General features: G+C 34.6%; 2 protein-coding genes across 5 annotated transcripts in view; one reads left to right on the top strand and one right to left on the bottom strand.

The window, feature by feature from the left end:
- The window catches only part of LOC140441477 (START domain-containing protein 10-like), a 62,751-nt gene that overhangs the window by 26,567 nt on the left and 23,644 nt on the right, over positions 1-12,540 (top strand). The window lies entirely within an intron of this gene.
- Positions 1-12,540, bottom strand: part of Pgm2a (phosphoglucomutase 2) — a 60,107-nt gene that overhangs the window by 47,156 nt on the left and 411 nt on the right. The window lies entirely within an intron of this gene.

Here is a 12,540-nt window from a genome sequence, read left to right as displayed (position 1 = left end):
TTTGCTAAGTATTTTTTAAACTGGTCTGAATAGATCTATTGTGTCTTTCTTTTTATCTTCATTTAGAGCACCAAGGCCAGTCGGTTTGACGCCACCTCTACCAAATCGTTTTCTTTTTCACTTTGTGAGACTTTTCGAAAACTGTCAAAATTTGATTATGGTTATAACTTAGTTGACAACTTTAGATTTAAAGATTTTCAATATTTTTAAATAAAGTTAAATTAATAAATAATAATATAATAATAATAAAACCAAAGCTACCATTAAAACATTGGCATTAAATCTAATATATGGAGAACTTTCTTAAAGAATTGACCAGAAAAATATATTAGGATGAATTCACGACGATAGTTGGCACTAGATGCGTCTTTTGAAAACCTGTTAATGAGTCAAAAAAAATGTTGCAAATAAGCCACGATTTTACTCTCTTCGGTGCGGGGCCGTAGCAATTCATGAGACACAAAAATATTTTAAAACATTTGCAACAGTTATCTCCGACTCGCTTTCTATTCTTCTTGCAATTCAAACTATGAATTTTCACAATAACAATTCAAATAATTCCTCTTGTTATTTAGGCGTCATCTCATCATGTTTCACAATTCTCCAAAATATTCTAGTTTTAGCTGCAGCGCGAAAAAATTCTTCCACAACGGAACCACACCACTGCCTAATATTATGCAACCGTAGGAGCTTCTTTCGGCCTATCCATCATTTTCTTTCACTCTTGTTTTTATTATAAGGCGAAATAGATGGTATTTGGGTGCACTAACTATGTAGCCGAAGTCTGCGAAACCCACGATATCTTTAGGATCCAGCGATAACACCACAATTCAAATATTTTCAATTATTTTATTAACATTGTGGTTTTTAATGACCATATCTCATAGCCATATAACAGGGTAGACCACATAAAATATAGCTTCTCAGGATTTTCTCACGAATACGCATTGATAGGTTTTTCTTACATAGTGCTGGTTTTTTACGTCATAAAGGCCTAAGATGCCACGAGGAAAGAAAAATATTCAGACGATGATATAAATAAATTAGTTAGTAAAATAATACTATCAAACTTTTCTAACTTCGTAATAATAAATAAAAGTTTTTCAAAATATAGCTACCTCAGACTAATAGTGAAATATACATACCTACATGAAAAACCACTAACGGTACTGATATAAAGCCAAGCATTTAAAGCAATTAATGATACGGTCCACTGGCCAGATACTTAGGTTAAAAAATACAAATTTCTTGTACAAACAAAAATAGACAGAAACAAGTAAACTGTATACACTGTTAATTTGCTTCTTTCTATAAAACTCAGACACCATTTCTACATTTTTACATAAAGTGCAGAAATTCTTCTTCTTCTTATGATTCCTTTTCTCTTGAAGGTTTCTCAATAAGGAAAATTTTCTTTGGTCTATGCTTTTTTTATCCTTGATATATTAATCTTGTAATATATTTTATAATCTCGTAATCCTTTTGCTTTCTTCGCACGAAAAAGCACCCATGGACAGAGATAAAGTTTAATAAGAGCACTGTACCAATATTATTCCAAGATAAATTTCTTGGTAATGAAAAGAACAAAACTTAATAGACCTTCTCAAAACTGCTCTATCAGAAGTGGTTTTTAGTGTCTTCTTCTTCACGTGCCATCTCCGCGACGGAGGTTGGCAATCATCATGGCTATTCTGATCTTAGATGCTGCTGCTCTGAATAGTTCAATTGATGTGCATCCGTACCATTCCCTCAAGTTACGCAACCATGAGATTCTTCTTCTTCCTACACTTCTCTTGCCCTGGATTTTCCCTTGTATAATCAATTGAAGTAGGTTGTATCTCTCATTACGCATAACATGCCCCAGGTATTGCAGCTTTCGTGTCTTGATGGTTTCCAATACTTCCATTCTTTTGTTGATTCTTCTCATGACTTCGTTGTTTGTTACATGCTCGGTCCATGATATCTTCAGGATTCTTCTATACACCCACATTTCAAATGCTTCCAACTTTTTAGCAGTCGACGCGTTAAGTGTCCATGCTTCTATCCCATAAAGCAGAGTCGAGAAAATATAGCACCTTGCCAGCCTAACTCTCAAGTCCAATTTTAGTTCTCTTGCACAAAGTACCTTTCTCATTTTATTGAAGTTTGTACGTGCTTTCTCTATTCGAACTTTGATTTCTTTGGAGTTTTTAGTGTCAACCAGGCTAAATCTGATGAAGATACAGTCACCATCCGTTCTGCTCTTGACTGTCATAGCAGAGAACATTGACATTCTGAGCGTTAGGAAGGGATCAGTCCAATGTTGTGTATCCAAAGTGTTCAATTATTTTAAACCTTCAAAAGGGTGTAGGTAGCATCAATTATATTGTCCTTATACAAGTTTTATATATGCAGACGTTCTTGCCGAAAATTTGCTGTTTCTCCATGATTTTTCAAGATGCGACACAAAATTAGTAACTTACGAGATCAGAAAACTTAAATTCCTTAACATTTTACAGAAATATCCTGAGTTAGCTAGCCGAACAGCATTATTTCTCAGTGAGAAAGCCGAGACATCTTTACCACTGTCGTTGGCAAACGTTTTTTGTCACTTTATATGGTGAAAATAAAGACGATTCTCTAACAGCATAAGATACAAAAAATTCGGCAAAACGGTCACCAAAATTAGATTTAACTTATCATTGCTTTCGTTAACACAAGATGAAGCTTATTTCCACAGTGTTCGAGTTTATCACCAGGAAACGCTGCGATCCTGAAGATTGTGGCTGGAAAAAGCATAGAACAATTTGGATTCTTTTTCTAAATGTGCCTATCTTCTAGAGATGTTGGTGACCACAGATGTTGGTGATTGACCAATGTTATTCTATTCACAGCAGCTCGAAATAGATCAGTTGACGTTAGACCAGTTCACTTCCTAAGATTGGCCATCCAAGATATACGTCTACGTCCAGGGCCTCTCTTACCCTCAATCTTGCTCTGTAGAATCAACTGTAGAAGTCGGTATTTATCATTACGCATGATGTGGCCGAAGTAAGCTAATTTTCTGTTCTTTACGGCGTTAATAATTTCTTTGTATTTTCTAAGCCTCTGGAGAATAGTTATGTTACTTGCGTGGTGTATATATGAGACCCTCAACATACGTCGGTAGCACCACATTTCTAATGTCTCTAATCGTTTTATGGCATCTTCTGTAAGGCTCCAGCTTTCTACTCCATAGAGAAGGACACTCAAGACGAGCATCTAAGAATTCTTATGCGTATATTGATACTTAAAGCTAAGTTACAGAGAATCTTCCTACGGCTGTTAAAAGAGCTTCTGGCTTTTCAATACGAGTTTTTATTTCGTATATGAGTTTTCAATACGAGTATTGAATATGTTAAATAATGCCGGAGACAATATGCAACCCTGTTTAACTCCTTTTTCGACTGTGAAGATCTCGGATAGTTCATTTTCTAATCGTACTGTTGCTTTTTGTTGAAGATATAAGTTTGAGATCAGTCTTATATCCTTACCATCAAGTCCTGATGTTTTTAGAAAATCGATTAGTTTCCCATGTTGGACTTTATCAAATGCCTTCTCGAAATCAATAAAACATGCATATACATCGCAGTTGACATCCCTGGTTCTCTTGGAGAAAATATAGAAAATTAAATCATTTACTTTTCAAGTAATTTTAATTATTAAAGTTTAAAGCGACTGTTTGAGGCCCACTGATCATCGCTTAATTACTTATCGATCTTCATATATGCATTTTACCCAAGGCAAGACTTGGGTAACTTCGAAATTTCTTCTTCTTCACGTGCCATCTCCGCGACGGAGGTTGGCAATCATCATGGCTATTCTGATCTTAGATGCTGCTGCTCTGAATAGTTCAATTGATGTGCATCCGTACCATTCCCTCAAGTTACGCAACCATGAGATTCTTCTTCTTCCTACACTTCTCTTGCCCTGGATTTTCCCTTGTATAATCAATTGAAGTAGGTTGTATCTCTCATTACGCATAACATGCCCCAGGTATTGCAGCTTTCGTGTCTTGATGGTTTCCAATACTTCCATTCTTTTGTTGATTCTTCTCATGACTTCGTTGTTTGTTACATGCTCGGTCCATGATATCTTCAGGATTCTTCTATACACCCACATTTCAAATGCTTCCAACTTTTTAGCAGTCGACGCGTTAAGTGTCCATGCTTCTATCCCATAAAGCAGAGTCGAGAAAATATAGCACCTTGCCAGCCTAACTCTCAAGTCCAATTTTAGTTCTCTTGCACAAAGTACCTTTCTCATTTTATTGAAGTTTGTACGTGCTTTCTCTATTCGAACTTTGATTTCTTTGGAGTAATCGTTTGTGTGATTAATTATTGTGCCAAGATAGTGGTAGTTTTCAACTTGTTCTAAAGCACTACCGTTAATTGTCAGGCTTTCACCATTATTTTGGGTTTTTGATATCCTCATAAATTTGGTTTTCTTGGTGTTTATTGATAATCCATATTCCTCTCCATACTCAACTATCTTGTTCATTAGCTTTTGGAGGTCTCGGAGGTTGTCTGTTATTATGATAGTATCGTCCGCATATCTAATGTTGTTAATTGGTGTTCCATTGACCTTGATTCCTGCTGTTTCTCCCTCAAGAGCTCTTTTCATAATTTCTTCAGAGTATGCATTGAATAGTAGTGGTGACAATACACACCCCTGTCGCACTCCTCTTTTAACTTCGAACTCTTCTGATGTGTGTTCATTAATGCGTACGTGTGCCTGCTGTTTATAATATAGATTTGTTATAATTCGAAGGTCATTGTGTTGTATTTGTTTTGCTTTGAGGATGTCCATTAGCTCTTTGTGGCGGACTTTGTCGAAAGCTTTGTTGTAGTCTATGAAACAGAACGACAAAGGTAGGTACAGATCAAGATGGAATTAATTTCTTGTAAAATAATTCCCTCCTAAAAAAATGAAATAACGACGCCGCTGGAATTGTCGAATTTCCCAATAGTTGACAGTTTTAAAATCAGTTTATACCAATGAATCACCCTCCCAATAAATTGTTGGAGTATAAACTTAAAAATTGGAAATAGGACAAAAACATCGCATATATTATACAATATATAATATTGATCATCATTCTGGCTTTACAACCCTATATAGGTCCTAGCCTCCTTAAGAATTTTCCTTCGGTCCTCTCTATCCATCGCCTTCTTCCGCCATGCACGTACTTTTAAGTTTCTCGTATCTTCTTTGACGTTATGGGTGAACATTTTTCTGGATGTTCCTATTCTTTTCTGCCCACTGGATCTAGGAATAGATGCCAGTAATATCCGACTCTCTTATATATACACATCCAAACTTATATGGATTCATGTGATATTTCTTATTACATATTTCAAACGAATTAAAAAAAAAACAACAAACGAAGAAAAATAATATTTATTTTAAAGCAATTTAATCACCAATAAATAAAAATTAAAACGGTAAACTCTTGATAATAAACTGAAACTACTTGTTTGTTAAAATTGTTTTTATTTATGTTTTATAATAATCAGTGTAACCACCCCTAGCCCATATGCAAACTTCAATTCGCGTTCGCATGCTCCTAAACAAATTGTCAATATTGTGTTGTGGCAGGTTGTTCCATTCTTCAAGAGCAGCTTGTACTAGCTTACTTACAGTGTTTTGTGGATTCTCCCGTGAGCTCTAATTCTTCTTTTAAGCATATCTCACAATGGCTCTATATGGTTTAAGTCGGGTAAGTAAGCAGGCCACTCCAGAACAGTGATATCTTTTGCTTCAAGTATGTCTGTAATCACTCTGCGGGTATGTGAAGGCGCATTATCATGCATGGAAATTAAATTTTCTCCCATTGCACCTCTCCAGAGCTTAACTGGACTAAGAATTAGGTTGGCGAGGTGCTATGTTTTTTCGACTTTGTTTTAGTGAATAGAATCTTGGACCTTGAATGCGACATCAATGAAAAAACTGGAATCATTCGAGCTGTGGGTGTATAGAAGAATTCTAAAAATATCGTGGACAGAACACGTCATAAACAAAGAGGTTCTGAGAAGGATGAATAAAGAAATAGAACTTTTAAATACAATTAAAACAAGAAAATTGGAATAGCTCGGACATATTACACGTGAAGAGAAATACACCTTCCTCCAACTGATTATGCAAGGAAAGATCAAAGAGAGGCGTAGAATGTCCTGGCTGCGCAGCCTGAGAGAGTGGTACGAATGTACATCAAATGAACTTTTCAGAGCAGCCGTCTCAGAAGTCCGAATAGCTATGATGATTGCCGACCTCCGCTGCGGAGATGGCACTTGAAGAAGAAGAAGAGCCTAACTACAAGTTCTAGAATCAAATTAACATACCTACGAACTGTTAAAGTTGGTTGGATGGAAATTAATTTTTTAGTTTTTCTTCTGATCACATTGCCTCGTCAGAACATTACACGTCCTCCTTTATATCCGTGAACAGATCTGGCAAAATCCTGATTTCGTCTGAAAAGAACACATTTCGTCGATTTCCAATGTTTCAGTTTTGGTGTTGAAGACAAGAATTTAAGCGATCAATAAGCGGGAACACGTAACGATCTACTGCTGTATAGTCCTTGCTGTCTTTTTCTTATCGTTTTAACTGAAACACTTACACTTGTAGCTTCCAAAAGTTACCTTTGGAGCAGTGGGTGAGAAATTGCTGGATCTCTTCTAGCTACTTGGAAAATGAAACGATCGTGGCGAGCGATTGTTACTTTTTGGCGACTTTGTCTTAGTCTATTCTTATGCATTACTAATTCCAGATACCTATCATAAGTTTTTAACACAACGCCTTGTGTTACGCCTACCCCTGCCGCTATGTCTCTCTGAGACATAGCGGCAGGGGTCGAACTTTTGAATACCTTGCATAGCTTGCTCAACAGGACCAATAATCTTTCCCCTTTGCACATGCGTTAACCCCACAAAAGGCATATTTTCGTTTTTGAACGCAAAAGTAAGTTTATTTATTTTAGTTTAATTTACAACTAAAGCAAATAATCTAAATGTACCGAGCTGTGTTATTTGATTGTTTTATCGGTTTGTAAATTTTCAATAAAAACCTTTATTCTTCTCAACAATAACTTAACAAATCTCAAGTTGTGATTGCATGGTGAAGAAATGCATGGTGATTCCATGAAATGCATGGTGATTCCATGAAATGCATGGTGATTCCATTGCAAGTTTGGTTGTGTGTAGCGTAAGGAATGAGAGACGGAGAAGACGAAGAATTCTATTTAATTTATTACGAAAGAGTAAATCTTGTGAATATCATGCTGCAAAAAAGATTGAAGTACTTTTATATACTAAATGTTGTTTTGTTATTAAAGTATTTCGATGTATCCTGGTCAAATTTTTAATGAATCGTAAATTTGAGTTTTTTGACATGAAGTCAATTTTCAACTAACCTATTTGGTTTGGGGTTTTTTGACACAAAACCATTAATTATCACTATTGATTTTACTTAAAAATTTGATGCCTTCATTCTCAGGAAAAATGTGTAATCAAACAAATCCACTTGAATATTTTAGTTATGTATTTAAAAATAAATATCAATTACCATTTTTCTAATCTATAAGACTAATCTATATTCATTATTTTATTAATGTGTCAAGTTGACCCTGAAACTGGCATTCAACCGTTAAAAAATAAAAAATAAAAAATAAATTTACGGCTTATGATTCATTTTTAATTCAGATCAATCGATATTAAAATTAATAGTAGGCTGAATTCAATATTCAAAAAGTCAGTATTCAAAAGTGATGAGAAAGTTTCGGTCTTTATTACACTATTTTCTTGTGGCAAGAATCAATAAGTTTTGAAGTAGAAAATTCCTTTCGTTCTATTATAGAGCAATCACTGTTTATTCTACATTGCTTATTTATTTATGACATAATAGAGATATTATAAATTGGTTTTGTTTTATCTCAGTGGCGGGTGGTGATAATATTGTTCAGGGTAACGCTGATTCCAGAATACTAAAAAATAAATAAGTACTTATCAAACCCCTAATTTTTAAACTGAAACTTCTGTTTTTATCGAAATTGAACTTTTCTATGAACTTTTCGTTGAAATACTAACCTTCTCAAACTAAGGTTGTTTCTAATCTTTGTCTGTCTTTCTTCCGATTTTGTATTCCTTAGAAAAGTATTGATCAATTTCAAAGTAGAGAAACCTCTTTCAGTTTCTGCAGTTGACATTGCCATCAGAATATTTGTCAACTTCGGCTATTTGAAGAAATATTATAACACATCCGTTAAAAACAAATTAATAAAAACTTTTTAGCGCAAAAGATATCCTTATATCTATATTTCATTATTTATAAGACAACAGCGCAAATAGCAAACGGAGTTAGCTGCAAAACGTCAGAAGAAAGCTTGCAACTTCAAATATCTGTAGATATTTTATTTTTAAATTGGTATTTCTTATAAACAAAAGGAATTTGGGTATGATTTTCTTAAAGTTTAAAAGTTCGATAAAACTTCGAAATAAATATAAAACGATCGATAAAACCTCGATATAAAGTTCGAAATTAAAGTTCGATAAGCGACAAGAAATTAATTTTTTATTGTATCTACTGATTTTAACAACCAGACCAATTTGGTATTAAAACGTTTTAAGCTCAGAAATTTGAATTGTATTTAAATGACATTAATACCAACAGATTCTGCAATAGCCTTGGTTTTAGTGCAAGATAGTTGTAGCCAATATTATGCAGCCCAGTCGCTAGGTGTAAGTCACTGTGTTGTTCAAGGAGCCATTCAGCGGTTTAATCAAAACGGCAACTACGCTACAAAGTCAAGATCAGGCCGTCGGGGGACAACCGTATGATCGATTTTTGGTTTTTTTGTGTTTAAGCAATAGACGTCTAACTTCAATTGAGCTCGCAAATTGCCTGAACCCAGTACGAAATGTGGTTGTAAATAGATGCACCGCGGTAATCATCAACGACTTCATAAAGCGAATTTATTAGTCCACAACTGAGGAGCGTCCACACAAAACTACACATGTCCACTTAAAGTAGTCTCGAAATGTTACAAAAACTTTTTGCACAATGGAAAGTAATTTTTATTTGACGAAAATGTCAGTAAGTATACTTACGTGCACACTGATTTGAATACAGTTGTAATTACTTTTTTTTGTTTGATAAGGAATGAAAAATAGTTATTTTTAATTTGGACATGTGTGGTTTTGCTCAGACAGTATGGACATGTGCAGTTTTGACTGGACTGAGTGACGGACATGTGTTATTTTGAACAGTTTATTGGTAAAATACACGAAATTGTTATTAGTATGCAGAAAATCAAAGAAGAATAAATCATTTTACATTATAAAAATAAACAATAAACTTCAATATTTATATGTGAAACTTTCCGCAGTCTACTTCCAAGCAATCGCATGTCTCTTCTTCATCGACATATGAATTTCCATAAACAATGTTTTTAAAAAATGTCAGCTTTGGTAAATCTTCCCATTTAATTTTTTTTTCATCGTTATTATACTGTTTTTCCAACAATTGCTATACGTCTTTTTTCTTTTCTTTCGCAATTTCGTTTCCAATTGACAGCTGTGTTAACTTGAATGTACTTTCACTTTTGCCTCTTTTTACTGAGCATTGATATGGATCTAGTTGGATTTAAAATCTATAAAATTCGGAACCCCTGTACTTAACTGTTGTAGTATTGTTTTTTGTAGTAAACTTTTTGAGTTCAATGCGTTTAAAATTTTTTATTCCTGGAATTTTGTTGTACAGATCATCCGTTATGTTTTTTATATCGTATAAAAACCAATCCTTTCCGAACATCATAACATTTCCGATATTACAGTAAACCTAATTGTATTCTTCCACACTTGTCTTTGTGTTTCAATAATTTCTCAACCCTTCTAAATGTGGGTTTGCTGGAAGGTAGCTATGCCCTCTAACTGGAAAATGTATTATTATAGTTTTGACTGACGCAGGAGATTCTAAAAGCCAGCAGGCCAAAATATGCATTATATACGAATTTTATTTTGGCCACAACAACCATCACAAAAAAGTCGTATTTCCTTACAATTTGTTAAATCCAAAGAGCGTAAATGGTGTATTAAGGTTTGGCTTGCGACTCGTCCCAAGTATAAAATGATGGATGTTGACTGTTCATTCCAACACAACAAAATGCCTATAAGTTAATCTGCCGTAAGTAAAACGCATCTTGGATTGGAGTTTTCGGAAGTGGATGAACCTGCTGCAAATCAAAAGCGAACGAAATGCTTTTTGGAGGAGACTCTTTCGCTAATTCGTAAAATGCATTAGCACGTAACTTATGAATTCGTAAATCGGTCAACGTTTTTGTTCTTTTTTTCACCTGTTTCTTTACGTAAAGTGTGCTTTAAATTAAGACAAGTACCACTACATCGCAATCTGGGGACTTAAAACCAATATTAAAGTTTTGGTAGAATAATTGTTTGAACATAATAATTCACTCATAATAGGCTCACTTTATAGTCGCCGTGCGCATTATTGTACATTTGAAAAAGTTTGTTGATATTTAAGTCACACGCCAGATAAATCGTGAAGATTTCTTACGATTATAATGACTTTCAGTTGCTGGAATTGAAGCTATAAATTCTTTAACTTTGGTTTTTTTGTCAACGTTTTTTCGTGAAATTCTATCCCCACCACGTCTTTCTTTAGGTACCTGTCCTCTTTCGAGGAATATGGTAACTGTGCGTAGTCGACCAGCAGAAATATTTAAAGCAGCCATAATAAACTTTTTACACACCGGCACTGTCTTACCTTTTGTACGGAAATAATAGAAGGCATGAAATGATTTAGGTTTAACATTATTTTCCTCTGTGTTATCCCTTCCACGTCTCCTCTGGGGTGGACACACTGAGACAAAATGGCTCAATTTCTGGTCTTGATCAATTTTATTGAAATATCCATAAAGTTTTTCCCTCTGTATTCTAATTTCTTCTAGCGAAACTAAATTGCAATTTAAGTTTTTCCAGTTATGATTACAAGGACGTTCGAATCTCTTCATTCCAGTGTCATTGTTGATATACTTTTAATGAACACGCATATTAAAATTTAGTAATCGAACAAAAACAACGTATTTGAAACGAAATAATTGTACGCTGCGTGCTAACGCAAATAGGTTAGCCACAGATACAAAACGTGGAGATATCATATTTTTTTTTTGTAAACAAGCACTTTAAAATATTATAAAGGATTAGTATTGCCCTCTATGACCGAGTATCCGCACACAAAATAGGTAAAAAAGTCTAATATAGAAAACTTTGATTTGTGGACATGTGCTGTTTTGAAAAAGAATTTGCACTAGTCCATATTATGAACTCATGGACATGAGCAGTTTTGGTCGAAATATACAATGAAATTACACGATTAGGACATGTGCTGTTTTGCTCGGATATGTATATCTTCCTATGTGTTTAATACGGGACAAGATGTATTTTGCTTGATTCTGACCTTATCTTCTTTTCATTTTCACTTAATGATGGACATGTGTCGTTTTGAATAGGCGCTCCTCAACTGTCCGTGAAATACCGCAGAGTTAGACTTGCTTTTCCAACGGAACACGAAAAGTGGAATTACGCAGATTAGAGTAATCTCTTTTTCTCGAATGAGTCCAGGTTTTGTTTGAGGTTGAGAAATAATCTGGAGAAGACAAGGAGAACAATTTGCACAATGAAATATCGTCGGCAGAATGACCTGTCAAGGAGGCTCAGTTATGGTTCAGGCTGATACAAGTTCTGATGCGTAATTCTTGTAGGTGTAGATTCTATGTCAGGAGCAAGGTATATAACAACCATTTTAGATGAGCATGGGGTACCTACCTTTTGCACAATTCATAGCACCTAATTTTATTTTTATGGACGATAACGCGCGTCCCCACAGTGCTAAAATCGTCAAAGAATATTTCTTAGAAGACGTCGGGATTATCCGTATAAATTAGACAGATTCCAGCCCCGATTTCAATCCAATTGAAAATTTATGGGGTACACTGGAAAGACGAATTTAAGTTCGGCTTAATCCATCCAAACCGCCATCCAAACAACTTGCCTGAGCTTAGTACGGCTCCTCAGACAGTATGGGACGAATTGGACCAACTTCGAGTTCAAAAGTTAATTACCACAATGCCAAGACGTATGCAGGCTGTTATAAGGGCCTGAACAGGAAATACAGCGAATTGAAAAGTGTGTGTCCATTCTAGTCAACACTTTCAAAAGCAAATAATCCTTCTTGGCCTTGTACATATTATCAAGATTGTTGATATTTATGTGTAACTAATTAAAATTTAAGTACCTACCTATTTATTTTCAAGTAAACCAATTTAAAATGTAATTTAAAGTTTATACAAAAGTAAGTAAAAACAAAGTTGTTTTATCCAAATTGCAATAAAATGCCACTTTAATTTAAGTTCATATTTGGCTAATACAATCCTGGTAATTATTGTCAAATTTGTGTCAAATTACACAAAATTATTATTCTTGACATGACAAAAACTCAAGACTACGC

This window comes from Diabrotica undecimpunctata, chromosome 5 (genome assembly GCF_040954645.1).
Source record: "Diabrotica undecimpunctata isolate CICGRU chromosome 5, icDiaUnde3, whole genome shotgun sequence".
Taxonomy (NCBI): domain Eukaryota; kingdom Metazoa; phylum Arthropoda; class Insecta; order Coleoptera; family Chrysomelidae; genus Diabrotica; species Diabrotica undecimpunctata.
The sequence above is the reverse complement of the archived record's forward strand: the minus strand, read 5'-3'. Positions and strand labels throughout refer to the sequence as shown.